Genomic DNA, 21,976 nt, shown 5'->3' with positions numbered 1-21,976 from the left:
ATGCAAAAAGCTGTAAATCAACGGTCAAAGCAGCATTATTCATAACAGCCAAAAGATGGAAACAACCCAAATATCCATCAACTGATGAATGGATAAACAAAATGCGGCATATCCATACAATGGAATATTATTGGCCATATAAGGGATGAAGTACTGATAGAGGCTACAAACATTATGTTAAGTGATAGAGGTCAAACAAAAGGACCACACAGTGTATGACTGTATTTATATGAAATGCCCAGCAATGTCAAACAGAAACAGAAGTAGATTAGTGGCTGCTTAAGGTTGGGGATGGGGGAGGGGGGGAGGAAATGGGAGGTGACTGCCCAAGGATACAGGTTTCTTTTGGAGGTTATGAAAATGTTCTAAAATTGACTACAGTAATGGCTGCACTACAATGTGAATATACTAAAAAACACTGAATTGTACACTTAAAAAGGGCAAACTGTATGGTTGGGGAATTATACCTCAATAAAGATATTTTAAAAGTTAGTAAAAATTTGATAGTCAATAATTATAATTAAAAAGATAATTTTAAGAATACTTTAGTAGAAAACAAACTTATGACTACCAGGGGGGAAAGCTGGGGGGCAGGAGGGGGGGATTAACTGGGAGACTGGGATTGACATATACACACAACTATATATAAAATAGATAACTAATGAGAACCTACTGTATAGCACAGGGAAGTCTTCTCCATACTCTGTAATGACCTATAAGGGAAAAGAATCTAAAAAAGAGTGGATATATGCATAACTGATTCACTTTGCTGTACAGCAAAAACTAACACAACATTGTAAATCAACTATACTCCAATAAAATTTTTTAAAAAAAGAATATTTTAAAAACCAGATTACAGACATTCCATTTACCTCCTTCCTATGAAACTGTCTTGAAAATTGACTAACACTTGGTTTCCTGCTCATAGAAGACCAAACCTTTTCTAAATGGAAACTTTGTTGTACCTTTCTTTCTATCCTGTAGCATTTCTGACCACAGTTTGCTAAAAGACTAGTGATTTTATCTAAAGCAGAAATCCAAAGATTTTATACCTAGCAGATTAGTGGTGTCTGTTATGAGAGTATGATGTATTTCTACTACTTTAGTCTTAATCTAGTACTAGCAAAATACTCCCTGAGGAGAAAATTTTAGTCTGTAAAGTCTCTAGACTTGCAAAAGTTAAATGCTTTTAGACCATTCAACAGTCATTTTAGAGCTTCATTAAGGAGAGCCAGAGGGCTCCTGCAGGGACAAGTGGATGGAAAAAGCCACCCCAAGTGCCAGATGTAGGACAGGATATGGGATCTTCCGAAAACTGTCATCTTTAAGTCATGATTCTTTCTCCCTCTTTTAAATCCAGGAATATTTAAAAAGATAGAAATATTTTTTTTTTCAATTCTGACAGACAAAATAGTTAAAACTACAAGAATCGGGAAAAGCACTACAGAAAGAGGGTAATGAGAAAACTATTATTTAAAATACTTAAACTAGATAAGATGAAACCAACAAACTAATGCAGAGTAAGCAACAATAAAGAAACAAAAAATAAAGCACAAGAATGGCAACAGAGGAAATACAGAAGCCCTGTAAACTTAAAAAGATAATCTCACTAATCACCAAAAAGAAAAGTAATAAAATATTTTTAGCCAAATCAGTACGGTAAATTGTAAGAAATGGTGTGGGAGTGCAAGTACACTCACATACTATTCCTGAGAGTAGAACTGTTACAACCTTTTGGAGGGCAACAGACTATATATTTCAAAAGCCTCAATAAATACCCTAATCCAAACACTATGATCCTTTTGAGAGATCTGTCCTAAACATATTTATACATTTTAAAAATATGAAAAAAATATACTCAACTTAAACGTCCAGTAACAGGAAGCTGATTAAACAAATCATGCTATAACCATATAAATTTATTTTTATAAAAGTATTAAAAACGTGATGGCTCTATATGAGTCAACATAGAAAAATGTTCAGGATACATTATGTGAAAAAAAGCAGGATGTAAGAGTGTATGGATAGATTAAATATGTGTGTATCAATACACACATACACAATCAGTATCTAGAAGGATATACACAAAATTGTTATTATCCCTTGAGACTAGGATTATGAATGCTTTTCATTTTCTAATTTACATATCTTTTTTGGTAATTCTTTTTATAATAATCACGTATCACTTTATAATAAAAATAATATTCGAAAAATAGCATTCAAACCAAGTAAATAATATATCAAGTGGGCGAGTGCAAAAAGAGATAAGACATATCATGGTTAAAAATAAGAAAGACTGAAAAAGAAGACAAAGCTGAAATAATTTCAAAATTTAAAAAGAATGTGCTTATATTTAAGAATAAAAATGACTGCATAACACAAATTAGAAAATAAGTAAAATATTTTAAAAATTAAGTAGAAAAATGTTATATGTGAAAGGAGATTGATATTATAACGGTGAGATAGCTAACAATTCTGAAAGTGAAAAGTTTAAAATCTGGTAAATTAAGGAGTTCCCTGGTGGCCTAGTGGTTAGGATTCCAGGCTTTCACTGCTGTGGCCTGGGTTCAACCCCTGGTAGAGGAACTGAGATCCTGCAAGCCTTGCAGTGCGGCCAAAACAAAACAAAGCACACACACACAAAAAAAGAAAAAACATGTAAAAGAACGAAGTTGGGGGAGTTCCCTGGCGGTCCAGTGGTTACGACTCTGCACTCTCACTGCCAAGGGGCCAGGGTTTGATCCCTGGTCAGGGAACTAAGATCCCACAAGCTGCAGGGCGCAGCCAAAAAAAAAAAATGAAGTTGGATCCTTACCTTGTACCATATAAAAAAGTTAACTCAAAAATGCATAAAAGGTCTAAACATAAGGGATAAAACCATAAAACTCTTAGAAGAAAACACAGGGGAAAGCTTCATGGCATTGGCTTTGATAATGATTTCTTGGATAAGACACCAAAAGTACAAGTAACAAAAGAAAAAATAGCTAAATGGGACTTCATCATACTTTAAAACTTGTGCATTAATAGACAGTAAAAAGAAAAGACAGCCCACAGAATGGGAGAAAATATTTTCAGATTAAGTATCTGATAAAGGATTAATATATCCAGAATATATAGAGAGAACTCCTACAACGCAACAACAAAAAGACAAATAACCCAATTAAAAAATGGACAAAGGACTTGAATAGACTTTTCTCCAAAGAAGATATACAAATAGCCAATACGCACATGAAGAGATGCTCCACGTCACTAATCTTTAGGGAAATGCAAATCAAAACAGCCATGGGATACCATCTCACACTCATTAGGACGGGCACTTATCAAAAACCCATAATTAACAAGTGTTGGGAAGGATGTCATGGGAATATGAAATGGTGAGGCCACTATGGAAAATGTTATGGCAGTTTAAACTTAAAAAATATAATTTTTTGATTCTAAAAAATGAAAATAAAAAATAGAATTACCATATGATCCAGCAATTCCACTTCTGGGTATATACCCAAAAAGAATTAAAAGTAGCGTCTCAAAGAGATATTTATACAACCATGTTCACAGCAGCATTATCCACAATAGACAAAAGACTCAACAGCTGAAATGTGTATCAACAGATGAATAAACTGTAGTATATACAAACAATGGAATCTTATTCAGCCTTAAATAAGAAGGAGATTCTGATACGTACAACAAAATGGATGGACCTTGAAGACATTTTGCTAAGTGAAATAAGCCAGGCAGAAAAGACAAATATTGCATGATTCCAATTATATAAGGTGTACAGGAGAGTCAAATTCATAGAGACAGAAAGTAGGATAATGGTTGCCAACGGCTGGAATGTGGAGTTACTGTTTAATAAGTACAGAGTTTCAGTTTGGGATATGTAAAGGTTCCAAAGATGGACAGTGGTGATGGCTGAACAATGTGACTACGCTTAATGCTACCGAATTGCACACTTAAACATGGTTAAATAATGAATTTTATGCTCTGTGTATTTTACCATAATTAAAAAAAGAAATTTAAAAAGTAGTATCTGGTGTTCTAGGTGTGTTTTCTTATGCATGGGGGCTTGTTTCTAATATATTTCTAAGTAATTTAAAAATAAAATCTAGTAAATTAGTGAAAAGGGGTTAAATAAAGACTAAAGATTTCTACAGCACATTTTACATGCACAGGTTCATGTAAATTTTTTTGACCTAAGGAAGTTCCCGGGGCTTCAAGGTGCTGGTAAAGTTATACTGGAATCAGCACAGGGCAGAGATTCTCAAAAGGATGGTGCGGCCTCATGGGCACTGTAAAGGAAATTTATGAGAGCATTTTTGGTTATTGGAGTAGCTGGGTGTATTACTGCAATATACAAAACAATCCTATCAATGACGCATTGTCCTGTGTTCTGCACAATTTTCTAATGACCTTCTGGACATCCCTGTTGCTCAAAAAAAAAAAAAAAAAAAAACTCTACTTAATACTGTGTAATGGCTTATATGGGAAAAGAATCTAAAAAAAGAGTGGATATATGTACATGTATAACTGATTCACTTTGCTGTACACCTGAAACTAACATACCATTGTCAATCAACTATACTCCAATAAAAATTTAAAAAGAAAAGAAAAAAAAAAAGAAGGCAAACAACACAATATACAAGGGAAGAAGACTGGAAACCTCCAATAAAATGTTAAGAAAATATGTCATCATGGCCAAACAATATTTATTCTGGGGATCAACGAATGACCCAGTATTAGGAAATCTATTAATATAAATTATTATGTTGATAGTTCTGAGGCAAATAATTGTACATGTGTCTCCACTGATATATTTTCAAAATTCAACACAAAAGAGAAGCAAGTGAGCTTATCTGTATATCAACTGACAACATATCCACACAGAAAAAATTAACGCAAGTAACTGGGTCATATTATTTTAAATGTATACCCTTAATAAAACAGGTACTAAGAAAAAAAGAAATACAAAGATATCTTGAACTTAAAAAAAAAAAAGTTCATAATCTGAGTCTAGAACCTAATCCCATTGCTCATATAAACACAAAGGCCTTTTTGCATGGTTTTAATATATACTGGATTTTTCCAGGAAAGCAACTACAGCATAAATGGAGAGAATAAGTCCTTATCATTTAGAAATTTCAGGAAAGTTGAGCTCCATTTCTGACAATCTCATGTTATCAGCGGCACACATACTGCACTTTGCAAGTGTAGCAAACTACAAATGATTCTACACGCAGAAACAAGTATCTGACTTTTATAATCACTTGCAGTGTGGCTGAGTCACATACTGAGAAACATAAATTACTTTGTTTCTCTTAATACATTTATAGTTAAGAGTGTTATACGGATTGTTTTTTAATAAGTATATAAATATAGGTTATTATTATCTACAAAATTTGTTTCAGAATATTATGAGGCACATTAAAATTATTTGCCACGAAAGGGGGCATTGGGTCTGATAAGGATGGGAACCATTGCTCTAGAGCAAGTAAAATATAGACCTCTTTTCCTTTGTCAGACACCGGACTCCATCTTCACTTCAGAACACTGACCCCTGTCTCAAGTACAGAAAAGAGAAGCTAGACTCCACGTGACTCTCGCTGCACATTAAGGACATTGTAAATGTCTGTTTTCCAGAGAACGCCAAGCGCTGCAAGGAAGAACTTTCTTTTCTTCCTTCCATCCATCCATGTACAGAGCTCAGAGGCAGAATGCCCACCAATCACAGATGCAGAATGATGAAGGGCATTCCTACAATAGCTGAAGGCAGGACAAGGGTCAACTCCAAGTTTCTTTCTAACTCCAAGAAGTCTGTGAAACTCCCAATGATTCTAAGGTGATTTTAGGTTACCGAACCCCAGGACACAGCAAGCCATTAACCTACCCACTCTCAATGGTTTTTGTTTATAAGATGTCAACCACCTCATCAACTCCCATGGTTAGCAGACATCTGGTCCTGTCCAAAACGTCCGTAAGACATTTGGTTCATAAGACATTTGATCCATGCCAAAACGTCCTTGATATTTGTTGGAACATTTAGTCCTAGTCCAAAAAGTCCATCAGACATTTATTCAGTCCATGCCAAAAGGTCCTTGATATTTGGTCCTGTCCAAAACCATGTGGCATGGACCGAATACACTCATGGATGTTTTAAATAGGACCAAATGTCCTAAAAAGGCTCTCACAGGCAACATATTGCCCCAGGTGATACACCCCAATGATTGCAAATAAACCTGTCATGACAACCTTGATAGATCTTGTCAACCTATAAACCAGAAGACTGAAAAGGAAAGACCATTTAGAACCTGCTTTGGGAACTGTGGCACATCATTTTTAAAAACCACAGGTATATATTTTATAGCGGATAATGTGTAGAAGAAGATCCATTTTTATCCCCAACCAATGACATTAAGAATGGGGGGGGGGGGCTTCCCTGGTGGCACAGTGGTTAAGAACCTGCCTGCCAGTGCAGGGGACACGGGTTCAAGCCCTGGTCTGGGAAGATCCCACATGCCGCGGAGCAGCTAAGCCCGTGCGCCACAACTACTGAGCCTGTGTTCTAGAGCCCGCGACCCACAACTACTGAAGCCCGCGTGCCTAGAGCCCATGCTGCGCATCAAGAGAAGCCACGGCAATGAGAAGCCCGCGCACTGCAATGAAGAGTAGCCCCCCGCTCGCCACAACTAGAGAAAGCCCGCACAGCAACAAAGACCCAACACAGCCAAAAGTAAATAAATAAATAAATAAGTTTATTTAAAAAAAAAAAAAGAATGGGGGGCAGGGGGGATGAAACTAAAAATAAATTTATAAATATATATATTACTGTCAAACTCCCACATAGTTCGAAAAGACTAAAATTAAATTATAATAGAGTTAAAGCAACAAAATTAGAATGGAGACTCAATCCGAGTAATCATAAAGTCAACCTAGAGTACTAAATTAATATCAATATGCAAATATTCACAATGGAATTGTCTGTGACAAGCACTATGCTAAGCATTTTGCATTCATTTTTTTCATCAATCTTAATAAGCACTGAACCATTACCATGTTATATTATAAATGGTAAAACTGAAGCTTAAGAAAGATTAAACCAATTGCCCAAGGTCACACCACTTGTAAGTAGAGATCCAGAAGTCAAAGGTTTTATATTAATTGACCTTCTCTGTCTTTAATTCTCAATGAAGTACAAAGTAATGAAGGTCAAGTGGGATGACACTTCCTGTCTAAATGGTGAACTGTTATGGAAATATTTTATGGATTTACTTTGATATTTTGACTATATCTATTATTTATTTTATTTCCAAATCAGAAAAAATTTGGGATATTCTCAAATAGCATTTGTTCTTTTGAGATAGATAATATGACCAGCTTAAGAGTAATCTAGTTTCTAAAAAGTACTATAGTGAAAAATACCTCCAGTTGTAGAATAATTTAGCTAAAAATAACTACTTACTAATGAAATATTTGAAAGATGAACTAAAAATAAATGTGTGGCATATTCAATTTCACAACAGACAGAAAAATGTTCAGCCAAAACCCTTAAGGTGAATTGAAAAATAGAGATTGTCATTAAAAACAATTTTCAAGTATCTCCTGCCATTTAAATTATTGAAATATTATATGAAGCATTTATATTTTACATAAACATACTGAGTTCTATTTTTATACAGAATAGTACACTAAACTGCATAGTCACTTTTGCATTAGCAGATTCATGATGGAATGTTAACAGCACTTTAAATGACAGGAAGAGAATGAATAGGAGTGGCTCTAAGGCATCAGATCTCTAGATGTGAGGTGAGGTTTGTCAAAAGACAGAATCACTGGGCCAGAAAGGACTCGTGAATGTCAGCCAGTATCTGTTAGCCTTGGGAAGCCTACAAATATAAGGCTACACCACTACTGAGAGATGAAAATCTGTTATTTTTAGAGACTTTAGAGGGGAGGAAAAAAAATCCTACTTCCTCTAAAAAGTCACTCCAGAGATGAACAATTTATTTAGAATCATAAAATCTCTATTTATGCTCAATATAAATCTTTGAATAATCCAGCTTAAATCCATTTCCTTTTGTTCGGTCTTCGTGGAATGTGCAAAACAGCTGGCCATCACACTGCAAGTAAAGTTTTCAGCTTTCTCTTTTGGGGGGACAAATACGCCACCTTTAGCTTTTTCACATAGGCTTTATTTTCTAACCTGCTATAAATCCTTTTCTCTTATCCCTCTCCATTCCTCTTAAAAGGCCAAGTGAGGAGGTAGGTGGTTTCTCATGCTCTAAAATGTCAACCCGCTGTTATTAAGCCATCATTCTTGCTCCTCCAATTGCTGGTATCTTTGTAAAGTCATCAAATGAAAGCTGAGAAATCATGGAGAATGCTAGAGAAGAGAAGAAATGGGCAAGGAGGAGTGGAGAAATTATATAAGCCTGGAATCAATTTCTGACAATTCTGAAGACAACTCACTGAAAGGTAAATTGTGAGCACTCAACAGAAATCCCTGGCATGAGGAAGTAGCACAGGTTCACTAAAAAAACTCGGTCCTGTATTGATGAGATTATTAGACAGAGAAAAAGGCATGACTACATTTGAGCCCAAGAGTAGCTTTAGTTTCAGAAAGGCTTTAACAAATATCCCATAATATTCTTGTGCTCAATACAGGAATACAATGCTTGACTCTAGTTCATTTAGGTGGGTTTGTATCTGGTATCTATTTAAAGAATGCTGATTAATGAATTATTATTTGTGAATAATGTGTTATAAAATTTATACTTTAATCATGAGGTAGGGAAAAAAAATAGAAGGAAAACCAGTATCTCTTAGTATCTCAAAATTCAGTAATAAAGGACTAGAACAAATTGTCTTGACATATGTTAAAATGGATGTAAAATACAGAACTTAGACTCAAAATGTCCAATTTTTCAAACATGTGTTACGGGTTTGAGCTAAGTAGTTACGCAATGAATTTTAGTGGAATACAATTAACGTGTTAACAGTGAAGAGTTTGCTAAGCACAAAATATAGTGATGGAGAATCTACCCTAAACAGACCACATTACTAGAGGATGTGTAGAGATCAAGCAGGGTCTAAGTACTTGCTATTGTACAAAATATATCTGGGGTTTGCAAATAGGTGTGGGCCCGCCTACAGAAGGGCTATTAGGATGCCAGTGTGTCTGGGGGTGATGTGATAATGATGATTACAGAACGAAAATTGTTTAACTTAAACAAAATATTGAGAGGTTTTAGGGTAGGGACCATTCTGTCCTTTAAACACCTAAAACCCTTTCAGATGCTATATGCAAGAGAAGTGATACATATACTGCCAGAGGGAAATGAATACAAGGACCACAGACACACATGGAACCTAGATATGTCAGCCTCCCTTGGGTCATCTCAGCAAGTCAGCTCTGAGTCTCCCATGAAACTGCAGTCAGTACTTGGCCTAAAAATCAAATCCAGGTTCACACATTATTTTTAAAAAGTTTAATAAAGATTCTGTGGGGAGACAAGGAATAAGATTTGCATCACACAATGCATACCAGAAACCATCCATTCTTCCTTCCCCTGTTTCTCTTCACTGAAAGTCACCGCAACCCTCTCCCACTCTCTTCTCATATGCTTTCTCAAAATCCAGCCACCCCAAATCTGAGTCTGCGGCTGAACAAGGACCATTTATTATTTCTCCCGGTTATCTTAACAACTCTCCCCCAAATTCAAGGAGCTGTTCAAAGTACTCCTTCAACCAAAGAAGGGTTTCTTTTCTAGGTGGAGAGATTTACCATTGCTACTGAAATAATAGCTCCAAGAGCAAAACCTCTTTGAAAACATGAAACTGAAGAGAATTCTGCCGATTTTGCTTGTGTATCAACAAAGCCAAGTCCCGAAGAGGTAGCAGAGTTCTTTTCCTGCCTTTGGTATTAACCTTGGTATTCAGGTATGTAGTCTCAGTCTGAGATGCATGAGAAGAGTATCTGTTTCCTCATCTATAAAACGAGTATAATAATACAAACTTCCTCAGCCAGTTGCTGTAGGATTTAATAAAATACCTCAAAGATCCAGGCAAACTACCTGGCATATTAGCAGACACTCGATAACTATTAATGAAATAAGCTGATATTTACAGATCCCCTGGGACACTGTCTGGAAAATGCTAAGCAATGTATAACCATCTGCTAATAAATAAAACAACTGAGCACCTTTCCAGTGACTTTCAATCATGCTATACAATTCCATGATCCAGTAGGAATGTTGCAGGGATAATTTCAGCTTTTAGAAAAGGGAGATGGACTAAGGGACACCGAAAATCTCTTTGAACTCAACTTCTTATCGGTCTATGATTCAGTGTTTTGGATTGTGGGGTTCACACTTTAGAAACAAATACAGCCTGCCTTATTAGCAAACAGTAACATTATACATTAACATGTATTTTTAAATTTAATAAGAATCCAAGGAGTTTATATTACAGAGCCATAATGTACTTTTAAAAACATACAACGTTTAAAGAAATTCCTTCTTGTTGACACAAACGTAATTACGGAGTGGAAATTTTCACTTGCCTGCCCAGTGGTAAATAGCTGACATTCTTAAACTCTCATTCTCTAAATCAATGTCTTCTAACAGATTTCTTTTTAATCACCAAAGCTGTACTCAATTAACTGCTAAAATATTTCTCAAAACAATGCGCTATTGCTGATTTAAGATCAAATTTCCTTCTCAACATAAATCTCCAGCTAAGTAAATACGTGCCTTTATAACACAGCCAACAGTTTCTCCAACATTCACGTACCTGACTAGTAAAACAATACCTAACAGCGTTGTGAAAATCAAAGGAGGTAATAATGTAACAGTACTTTTATAAACTGCTAAGAACTACATGACTGAGCTTCTCACAAACTATATCCTTGGAACACTATATTACGAAGAATGCCCGTAGGTGTTCTGTGATAACCAGGCTGTATAGTGTAAGGTGCGTACTATACCTACTTTTTGAGGATATACACAATGCACATTAGCATATTAAAGACTCAGAAGTGTCCTACATTTTAAAGTCTGTTAACTCTAACTCAGCACTTCTTAGACGTAATTAACTGAGAAACCATTTTACTTGATTTATGGAAATTCAGAAAACTGTTCCAAGATATACTATACAATATCAACTATGATGTTAGCTATCAAAACATTTTCTTTTCTGAAAAACAGTATTACTAAATGTAAGGAATATAAAAAACATACTTCCTGTCTTCCTTAGAAAACACTCAAATTATTTTATCAAAATATCCCCTTTAATAGATTTTCACATTGCCCTCAAGAATATGCTATAACAATTCAAGGTAATATTCTTCTTTAACTGGTAAAATCACTCCAGATAATACACTGGCAAATAACTTGAAGTCTCTGATTTGCAAATGGATATCATAAGTACTATCCATTTTTAAAATTTAATGAAAACCTTCAAAGGCAACAACCAAAAGGGGTCGGATGCTGTTGGATCAATTTCCAAACTCTGACTGGTATTAGGTTTCTCCTAGATACTTACTTATTCCAGGATGGGAACACCAGAATACATCTTACTTGCGTGCAAACCACCTGCCTAAAATACAAAGTTGAGCACAGTAGATCTTGTCTTATAGAATAACAAATTTTTTTTTTTTTTTTTTTTTTAGCGTGGAAAAGTTCTTCAAAGATCACCTGGTTCATTCCTCCCATTTTTTAAAATAACCAAACTGAGGTCTAGAGAACTACAGAGAAGCTGGGCTCTGGGAGCTGTTGCGTTTTTGGTTTTTTTTTTTTAATATTTATTTTTGGGTGTGTTGGGTCTTCGTTTCTGTGCGAGGGCTTTCTCTAGTTGCGGCAAGCAGGGGCCACTCTTCATCGCGGTGCGCGGGCCTCTCACTGTCGCAGCCTCTCTTGTTGCGGAGCACAGGCTCCAGACGCGCAGGCTCAGTAGTTGTGGCTGACGGGCCTAGTTGCTCCGCGGCATGTGAGATCCTCCCAGACCAGGGCTCGAACCCGTGTCCCCTGCATTGGCAGGCAGATTCTCAACCGCTGCGCCACCAGGGAAGCCCCAGCTGTTGCGTTTTAATCTAGACTCTGCTGACTGTCACACGCTCACATCATGTGCAAACAGTTCTAATGTTTCCCGCCACATTTGAAAGGAAAATTGTCTACAGTGAGCTACCAATACATAATAGATAAAAGTCACTTCTGGGGTGGCTGGTGGGATCATTTAAACAAGGAGCAGTCATTTTCCAGAGAAGTTGCAGGGAACTGATTTGCAATAGAGCTGCCTCTAAGCTCAGATCTATGAAGTGAAGTAACAGGAGGAATTCATTTATTTACTGATGATTAATGAGCGATCCAACCAACTCAGGAAGGTCAACATTAGCTATCACGTAATAAGCATCCAGCATGTGCATAGCACTTGACGCACATCTAATCCTCACAACAAACCCTGTGAGACAGATACTTTCTTACAATTTCACAGATGAGGAGATTCTGTTCCCCAGAAATGTAGAAATGTGTCATGGTCATCCCACCAGTTAAAGTGTTGAAGTCGAGATTCAAACTGAATTCTGCTTGCTTGAAAACTAGCATCTTTTAGCACAGAAAAGTGAAATGGAGAAAATCGACCTGGAGACAATCACAGCTGAAGATTCTCAGCCACCCAAACAGGAAACAAAGCATAATTCAAAACGTTAGAACAGTTTGCTGAAAAAGAAGACAGTAAATAGAAATGTCTCGAGTGTCTATTAAGGACCACCCACTGAGTGTACTGCTTGGCCTTGAGCTGTGGTCACCTAGGATTTAGGCTTTTCTAGACACTAGAAGACACTATGTCAAAGGAAATCAGGGGGGTGAGGAGTCAATCCTCACAGTCTGGCTTGAAAACAAAGAACTATGGAGCCTCAGAGCTATGGTGTCACACAGCCAAGCCTATCTGAACTTGGGCCTGAATAGGGCACAAGGGCATTGCAGTAAACAAGCAAGTAAAACTTAAACAGAGGTCCTTCACAGAAGTCTCTGTGGGCATGTGAGAGCACAGGGTTCCAGGACCTGTGCCAGCAGCTGTGGCCAGGACAGTACTCTCAACTTGACACGGGAAACATCACAAGAGACTTGGAGAGACGTTGAGACAGACACAGCAAACTCAAGCCTGGGCACCGAGAGTACCAGCACATCTGGGTGGGCAGTAAGCAGTGGCAAAAGCTAGGCTACCTCTGACCTCAACAGATATTTAGACGACATCACCACTGTGAGCCACGGCAGGAGGGCTGGGCAACAGCAGAGTTCACGTGGAAACCAAGAGCAAAGACACAGCAGATGTGATTCTCCCCTAACAAATCTCAGGATGGACCTGGAGGAAGTTAAAAGGGATGGATTTCCTGAGGTTGGCAAGAGTAGCTTGGTGCATACTGAGAATACAGTGTTTTGCCATTTGCACTGTGACTTTTTATTTAAATGTCACTCTTTGGAAAAGAAAAGTTTAATTACATATCTAGAAACATTGTTAAATATTAGTATACTGATTAAGCATGCAAACACCTCATTAAGAGTCCTGGAATTTGAAGGAAATGACTTTATTTCAGTACTCAAAAGCCCTTCTTTAGAATAAGTATACTTATACCTGGGGGTCTGTTTCACCTAGAAAGATATCTAAATCTCTTACCACTAGATCCAGAGTACAAGAGCCTTCTCTTCCCTTGTTTTCTTTCACTTCTGCCAACAGTATGCATGGCACATGATAAGCCCACAGTAAGTGCTTACTGATACAGCATATTTATTTAAGATAGAGGGAAAGTGTTTGGGAGAATTATGCAAAGGAGCATGGCGTCCTGGACAACTAAAGACTGCTCCAACAGCTCTGATTTTAATGTCACCGGGAAAAGAGGCAAACGTGCCTGCTCATATGTACATTCGCTTTCTAATAGTCTGCTCAGTGACACACTGGATTCTGTTCTCTTAAACATCTAGCTGAATAACTCTGTTATCATTCTTTCTGGAATGCCATTGCTACTTACAATTTCAAAACCTCAATTACAATCACTGATCTTTAACAATAAAGACACCAGCCTACTCGCTGTCTTTGACACCTTAATGACTAAGAGTGCAAAGTCTTGAAAACTAGACTACATAAAATATATTTAAGGAAGGTAAGCACATACAAGTTTTTGTTTAACCTTGATGAAATCATATGATTTCAGAACAAAAACAACACCCCAACAACCAAATTCTGAAATCACTAAAATCTTTAACTATTATAGACTTGGCACACACCAAAAAAAAAAAAAAAAAAAATCATTTTTATGCTTTATACATGTATTGTCTGATAGAAATACAGAATTAGAAATTATTTGAAATTTACAATACTAGCAAAGAAAATTTTGTTTCCTTTTTTATGCAGTAAAAAGCAATTCAATTATGATTAAGATATTCAAAAACAAAACAATTCATGTGCTTGATTAATATCAACTCTCGGAATGCTTTATCCTTATCCATGTTAAGGAAATTCTATTAAAAACATTAAACTTTTTCTTTTACCAAGAAAAGCTCAATAATTCAAAAGTTGGATAATCCCACTTATTGAATCAATAATTTTGGAAAATCTCTGCACTTTAGTTACAAATACAACATTCAGAGGCAATCCACTTAAAAATGAATTCAAAAGCAGGCTAAAATTGAATAAAGAATAACCAGCACATTATTTTATTTTCCCCATAATGTAATAGGTATTTCTTCTGTATCAGTACATCTCATTAAAGATGAAACGATATTTTATAAAATATAATCTACTTTAAAAAATATTGTATCTGTAACCTAATAAATAAGTCCAAGTCTTTCACAATTAGACTCCACGTATAATTCTGGAACACAGGCCAGAAAGCCATTGCTGAGGCCAAAGCTGTAGTTACAATAATCGAAATCTTTCTAAGTTCTTGCAACTTGGAGAAAACACCATTTTCAAGAGATATTTTATAGTTTTCTCTTAAATATAAAATGTACCCATCATTTGCTTTATTATAACAAAGAAAACAACCTTAATGATATAACTGAAATGTATTATTTGTCAACCATGAACCTAAATAAAGTTACTCTGGTAAAGAATATAAATTATGGTACAAGATTATTTATCTAAGAAGTACCCAAATAAAAAATGAAAGCTCAGATAACTTCAGTCTGGAAATTAATGTATACAAGAGTTCACAGAATCAGGTTCTGTCACCCCATCCCTGCCCTTCTTTCCAGGGCAAACTCCCCAGAATTTGGGGAAGATTAGGGCTTTATTTCTCAAACCCCTGTGCACAGAATGCAATCCTAGTTTACCATAACTGCACCAAATACAAAATTCACCGTATTTGCATAGAGGCTTTAAAGTATAACCTTAACAAAACATTTACAACCCAGAACTCAAACACAAGCCATTATAACCATAAAAATAACAATTAAAATAAAGGTATACCTCACCATTTTTCCTTAAAAAATCAAATTAGTTGAGTATATAAACCTGATTTCCACAGAGACTTTGTACGTTGGCTCCTTGAAATATTTCTAGGAATTATATTAAAGGAAACAAAATAGAAGTCACAAAAGATTGAGAGTAAGAAAACTAGACAATCTTCTAAATGCGAGGGGAAAAAAAATGTATTACTTTCAGCTCATTAAAAATTTTTTCCTCTCCTCGACCATGGAACAAAGGATGTATCTCTTTTTTTGATGGTTTCTGGAGTAAAGTATCTAGGGCCATATTTCAGAATGTTAAGGCCATTAACTAATAGGACCCCTCAAAATAAGCTCACCAGAAACACTCCTTTATATATTTACAGTATTTTAGCATTCTGGAGGGAATAAGCATCCTAGCCCTAGAACCTCTGACTTACTAATCATCTCACTGTTTTTCTTGTACAGAATCAGAGCAAAAATACCCCCAACATATTGCTGGTTAACCTGCAGAAATGGAAATGGTTTTAATTTCCAGTGTTCAAATATACTTACAAAGTTAGAAAAATACAAGCATGAACTACGCTTACCGATTTTTAAGATATACATTTTATAACCAAAACCTTAAACCAAAAATGTAAAACTGTGTATTATGCCTATGTCAAAGAAAAAAGGAACTCAAAGTTAAAATGAATACTTTGATTCTTCTTGAGGTGTACATTAGACATGACAGGCTTGATTAATTCAATCTGCCCTCTTAAGAGTCTCCACCATTATCAAGCAGGGGCCACTGTGTCAATGAGATGGGTATTTTTACATGGTGGCATATTATTAAAAATTAAGTATTTTAGTTACCTTGGTTAATGGGAAAGACACTGATGTAGAAAAAAGTCGTTCTAAAATAAAATAGCCCATAATTTTTCTATGGTATAGTAAAACTAGTAAATATAGTATAGTAAGTATAATTAACTCTTTCTTCGAAGATTCAGGATATTTAGTTTTATCAGTTTTTTAAAAATAATAAATTTCATTTTTCATTTGAAGTACTTCAGCTCTAGATTTGGAGATGGAAGAGATGACACTGAAACTACACCAACCCGAGATCAGATCCAGAGGTTGGTTTCTCATACTCAACATAGACACTATTTTAATGAACATGTATGATTTAGTCTCCCCTTAACAAATACCTAGCTAAAACATCTCATTTTGCGTATCAGTTAATATTGGTGTTTTAAATTATAGTTATTAATTCTTTCAACATAAGACATAATTGTTAATTTATTCAACCAACATTTACTAAATGTCTGCTCTTTACCAAGCCCTGTCCCCCTAATATACCCTTTAATTTCACAAATGCAAAAACCCACATGAAATAACAGAATAGTAGTTTACTTTAGATCTAAGCTAAGAAAGTACTGACAGGCAGTATATGAAGAGTGTTAAGAACCTGGAATGTGATCAAGAGATATCCAAGACCCAGCCTGGCTACTTACTAGTTGTATATCCTTGGGCAGACTACATACGTGTATAAGCCTCAATTTCCTACTTTGTAACATGAGGTCAAAATTACCTTCCTTAGTTCTAGAAAATTGAAGGAAATTGGTCCATGAAAAAGAAATGACGAGAGGCAATGAAAGGAGAATGAAGAACATAAATATGAAAGTAGAGAAATCAACTCAAAATAAACACATGGACCTAATATTTTTGCTTGTATCCTTTAATAGCTTAAGGGCTATTAAATGAACAGCTCTGAATTTGAAATCCAGGTGTCTCCCTATATATGCTCAAATACCCAGCATTTATTCCTCCTATAAATAATGTTTCCTTTTGCTTTGTATTACCACTAAACTCCTTGAGGGCAGGATCCATGTCTGATGTGTGTATGGATACATACACTTGACACAGCCCACAGCAGATAGTAGCTAATTTAATATTTATTGGTGATACCTGGATTTAAGTCTAGATACACTGTTTTTCACATACAAAATTAGGCCACTTGGTGGGAACACTACAGAGCCTTATGATTCATGATACCATAGATGATGCCTCAGCGAAGCACTTATACCAATGAAGGAGGGAGCACCACAGAAATGAGGGTTTTCCAATAATTCAATTACAGAAAGGGGAGGAGAGAATTGGGACATTTTGCGGCATCTGGTATTATAGGCGTGCCAAATGCAAAGGCAATATATACCTGACTCATACCACAACCAGCACAGAGCAAATAATGTTCATGACAATTGTATACGTGGTTTTGTTTGTAATTTTTTTGGCTTTGTGGTTGCTTAAGAGTAAGAAACATGATTTTTTACACCTAATTACATGTTTGCACAATTGTGTATATTTAAGTGATATTGCAATACATTTAAATCAGGAATCTATAAGAATATAGAATTAGGAATATTATTAGGAATATCAGAAATCTATAAGAATTCTTTCCTCTTTGTTAAGGATCCAGATATTATTCAATTTTGACAAAAGTTGTCCCAAACTCTACTCATGAACATACACGGGCAGGACTGGAAATAGGTAAGGATGGAAGGGTATTCCTAGAAAGAAGAACAGCATGAGGAAGGGTATCAACATGGGAAAGCATGTGAAGTGCTCAGAGACTGGCAAGGGGTCATCACAGGAAATATGGAAAGGCAGGGTAGAAGCCAAACCACAGAGGCTCTTGATTACCAAAGTAATAAACAGGGGGATATTCTGTAAGTAATCACAACTACTGAAGACTTCTGAGCAGTTACTGATAAGATGAAAGCTGTCATTCACGAGGATTAATTTAGAATGAAGGGCAGAAAGTGTGTGAGTAGGAAGTCCAGGTAGGAAGGAATTACAACAGATTAATTTATATGAAAATGGAAAAAAGAAGATGATGGACAAGGCAATGCAAATGAGAGTAAACAAGGCTTGGGAAATAACAGATGTGAAAGCACAAAAAAAGAGGATGCCAAAATTGACATGAATTAGCCTACAGTAACAAAACTTCTGTGTACTTATGAAATATTTCAGTCATACAGAAATACCTAGAAAATAAGAGAATCAACACCTGTGTAGTGCATCCAGCATGCTGCTTGACACATAAAGCACTACATACCTCTCTTACATCCACTTCCCTCTTTCCCTTCTCAGAAATCACCAGCACTCTGAATTTGATGTTTATCCTCCCCATGCATTTCTTCATACTTTGCTATACACGTGTGTACCTATAAACATATGGTATAGTTCTGAAGATTTTTTTTAACTTTACATGGATGTCCCATACAGCATATCATTTTGCAAACTGCATATGTAACTTAACATTATCACTGAGATTCATCATACGTTCACTTTCTCTGGATAGTATTTCATTTGTATAGTTGTATATATTTCATTTTTAATACATACTCATATTTATTCATTCCTGCTCATTTATTTATTCACTCTTGAAGATGAGTAATTCTGGTATTTCCAAAATTTGCTTTTACTATTAACAATATTGCAGAAAATATTTTTCTCGGTATAAGTATACTTATACTAAGTATAGTATAAGAAAAAGTTCTTAGGTTGTATATCCTGAAGGCATATATAACTAAGTGAATATAAAAATATCAAGGCATAGTTTATATGGTCTAACAATTTAAACAATTCTCAACCTTTTTATTTAACTTGAAGTAAGACAAGCAATGTATGTCAAAAAGCAAAATCAAGAAAGAAGAACATAAGTGGGGAAAAATATATGCAAAAGTATGCAGAGTATTACAGGACAGGTTCTGATGAATCTCAAAATGGACCAGATTAACTTCTTTAGAACAGAAAGCCCTTCTACTGCCCTTTAGTAAATCCAGGATTGCAGATTAAAGTAACAATGTGAAGCCATTTTTATTCGATTTAGTACTTTAGTATTTATGAGAATACTCAATGCTAAGGAGTGTGAGGTGAAACAGCAGCCTCACATACCACCTGTAGGGGTACAAACCTGAACAACTGGGGAAAGCAATTTACCTGTATACATAAAGCCTTTAAGCAGTTCAAACCTTTTAAGCCAGTAATTTAAGGAAATAATCAGGAATACAGGCAATGATATATGCATAAAATATGATCATCCCAGCATAACAGCTGATCATAAAACTCAAAGATCTCAATTTTCAAGATTAGTATGATTAAATAAATCATAGTAGATCTATAAAATGGATTATGTAGCCAGTGCACTTGAAATTTACAGAAAACATTTAATGACAGGTAAACATTTAAGACAAAACAGTTTTTTATACACACACACACACACAATTATGTCAGCTGTTTAAAATGCATCAAGAGGACTTCCCTGGTGGCACAGCGGTTAAGAATCCGCCTGCCATTTCAGGGGACATGGGTTCGAGCCCTGGTCCGGGAAGATCCCACATGCCGCGGAGCAACTAAGCCCGTGCGCCACAACTACTGAGCCTGCGCTCTAGAGCCCGCGAGCCACAACCGCTGAGCCCATGCGCCACAACTACTGAAGCCCGCGCACCCTAGAGCCTGTGCTCTGCATCACAAGAAGCCACCGCAATGAGAAGCCTGCACACCGCAACGGAGAGCAGCCCCCGCTTGCCGCAACTAGACAAAGCCTGCACACAGCAACGAAGACCCAATGCAGCCAATTAATTAATTAAATTAAAAAGTGCACCAAGAGAAGAAACTTACTCAAAGGTTTATTTTCCCAAATGTCCAAAGAAACTTACTCAAAGGTTTATCTTCCCAAATGTCCAAAGTGCACATATAAAGGATTTGGAAGCACACACCATGCTTTTTTTTTTAATTTTAAAACAGTCTCACAGCCCTTTCCTTGGCTTTACTGAGAAGCAGGCTCAATGACCCTGCACTACTCTCACACCACAGCTGCCTAGACCAGAGAAGAGTGAGCACGTGACCAAAAGGTAGCCCAATATTCACTTACCAAAGACCTATGAATCCAGAGCTTGGGGCAAAAGTTGAGATGGGCAGGTGATTTGTCTGATTTTGGAAAACTAATTAAGGGTATGAGGCAGTGAGTGGTGTGAGCTGAACTTAAAGCTCGTGGAATGAGGAAACCAAAGGCTGGGTGGAAATCACTGAGGCAATGTCATGCAGCTCCAGAACCAAAGGCACCGGTCTTGGTTCCTGACACACCAGCTGTAAAGAGTTTGAGCCTTGGGCTTCCTCTGAGTCTTCTGTGATAATGATGCCTTCTTTGCAAGAGCTGGTTTGAGGAGTATCACTTCCTAGCCCATAAAGAGCCCCACCTAAAAACAGAAGTGTTCTTCACACACTTACCATGTCAGATATTTACTATACCTATCAGCACAGATGCCAATTTATTTTTAAGAGAATGATATATAAACATTAAATACAACATTAGAGAAACAGCTAGGAAGGAAGAAAAACAGTTTATGGATATGTTACGCCCAAGAAAGTTGAAGAATGTATCTTTTATAAAATCTCAATACTGAAATTGTAAAAGTAGATTGCATTAAAGTATGAAATAATCTTGGATCTATATTATATAATCCATTATTAGCAGAAGAAATGTATTCAAAGAGTACTTTTAATAACTCAAGTGCTCTGGCTGACTGCTTCAATTTAAGACATATACATCAAATTTTAGAAACTTTATAGTAAACTAAACTGTGAAAATGCAACAAATGTAAATGATATACACATTACTAAAAACCAACTTTTCTTCAATCACAGACTACTTATATGGGAAACACATGACAAATAAATATACCTCTATATTTGTACTCAAAACGTTCTATCAAATAAGGTGACTTTCTTGGTTGCAAACTTATCCACATAACATTTAACGATTAAAACTGTCATAAAATCTAAATACCTAATCTTAACTTTCAGAATCCAGATGAAACCATTATACCAAATTATTTTTTAGAATACCATATGATTCTTAAAATACTAAAGTTCAACTCGCAACTTATTCTCCCATGTACATGGATCCATTCTAGAAATTCCTCATGGCATTTGCTATCTTTATTCAGAAAAAATAAGCTGCATATCTGACAGGCTCATTCTCTTTGAATTTTCTAATGTTTCTGTTTTTTAAAATAACATTTGTCCACAACGAACAAAAACATCCACACACCCCCAAATAAATTCAAAATCTACACAAGTCTATGAATTATAAAGCATAAGTTCAGCTGACTCTCAAAAGGTAGCCACTAGGAAGACTCTGTTTAGAGTTTCATATTTTTCAGAATCACTCTTCGTATACTTCTTAGATTAGAGCTGAAACTACTTCAGATGTGACTGCTAAAACTACAATGGGCTACATTTGTTGACTGATAACTTTTCAGGAAGTTTGTTCTGCAATTATACTAAGTGTCACTATGTGCACAGTATAAGTTACTGTGGAGCTCATTACTTATTCTCTGCTCTGAAAGTTTTTTAATAGCTTTTGGCAAAAAGCAATAAAATTCAACTTGACGTATAAAATGCAATCATCCAAAGCAAAGTTAAAATGATCTACCACAAAGGCTTACTAAGACAAACGGCAGAGTGGAAGAAACCCAGAACCCATTTTTTTAAACTTA

General features: G+C 35.9%; 1 protein-coding gene across 1 annotated transcript in view; it reads right to left on the bottom strand.

Annotated features, from left to right (window-relative positions):
- GNAI1 (G protein subunit alpha i1) overlaps nt 1-21,976 on the bottom strand; it is an 89,597-nt gene that overhangs the window by 53,878 nt on the left and 13,743 nt on the right. The window lies entirely within an intron of this gene.

Source organism: Eschrichtius robustus, chromosome 8 (assembly GCF_028021215.1).
Source record: "Eschrichtius robustus isolate mEscRob2 chromosome 8, mEscRob2.pri, whole genome shotgun sequence".
Lineage (NCBI taxonomy): Eukaryota > Metazoa > Chordata > Mammalia > Artiodactyla > Eschrichtiidae > Eschrichtius > Eschrichtius robustus.
The sequence above is the reverse complement of the archived record's forward strand: the minus strand, read 5'-3'. Positions and strand labels throughout refer to the sequence as shown.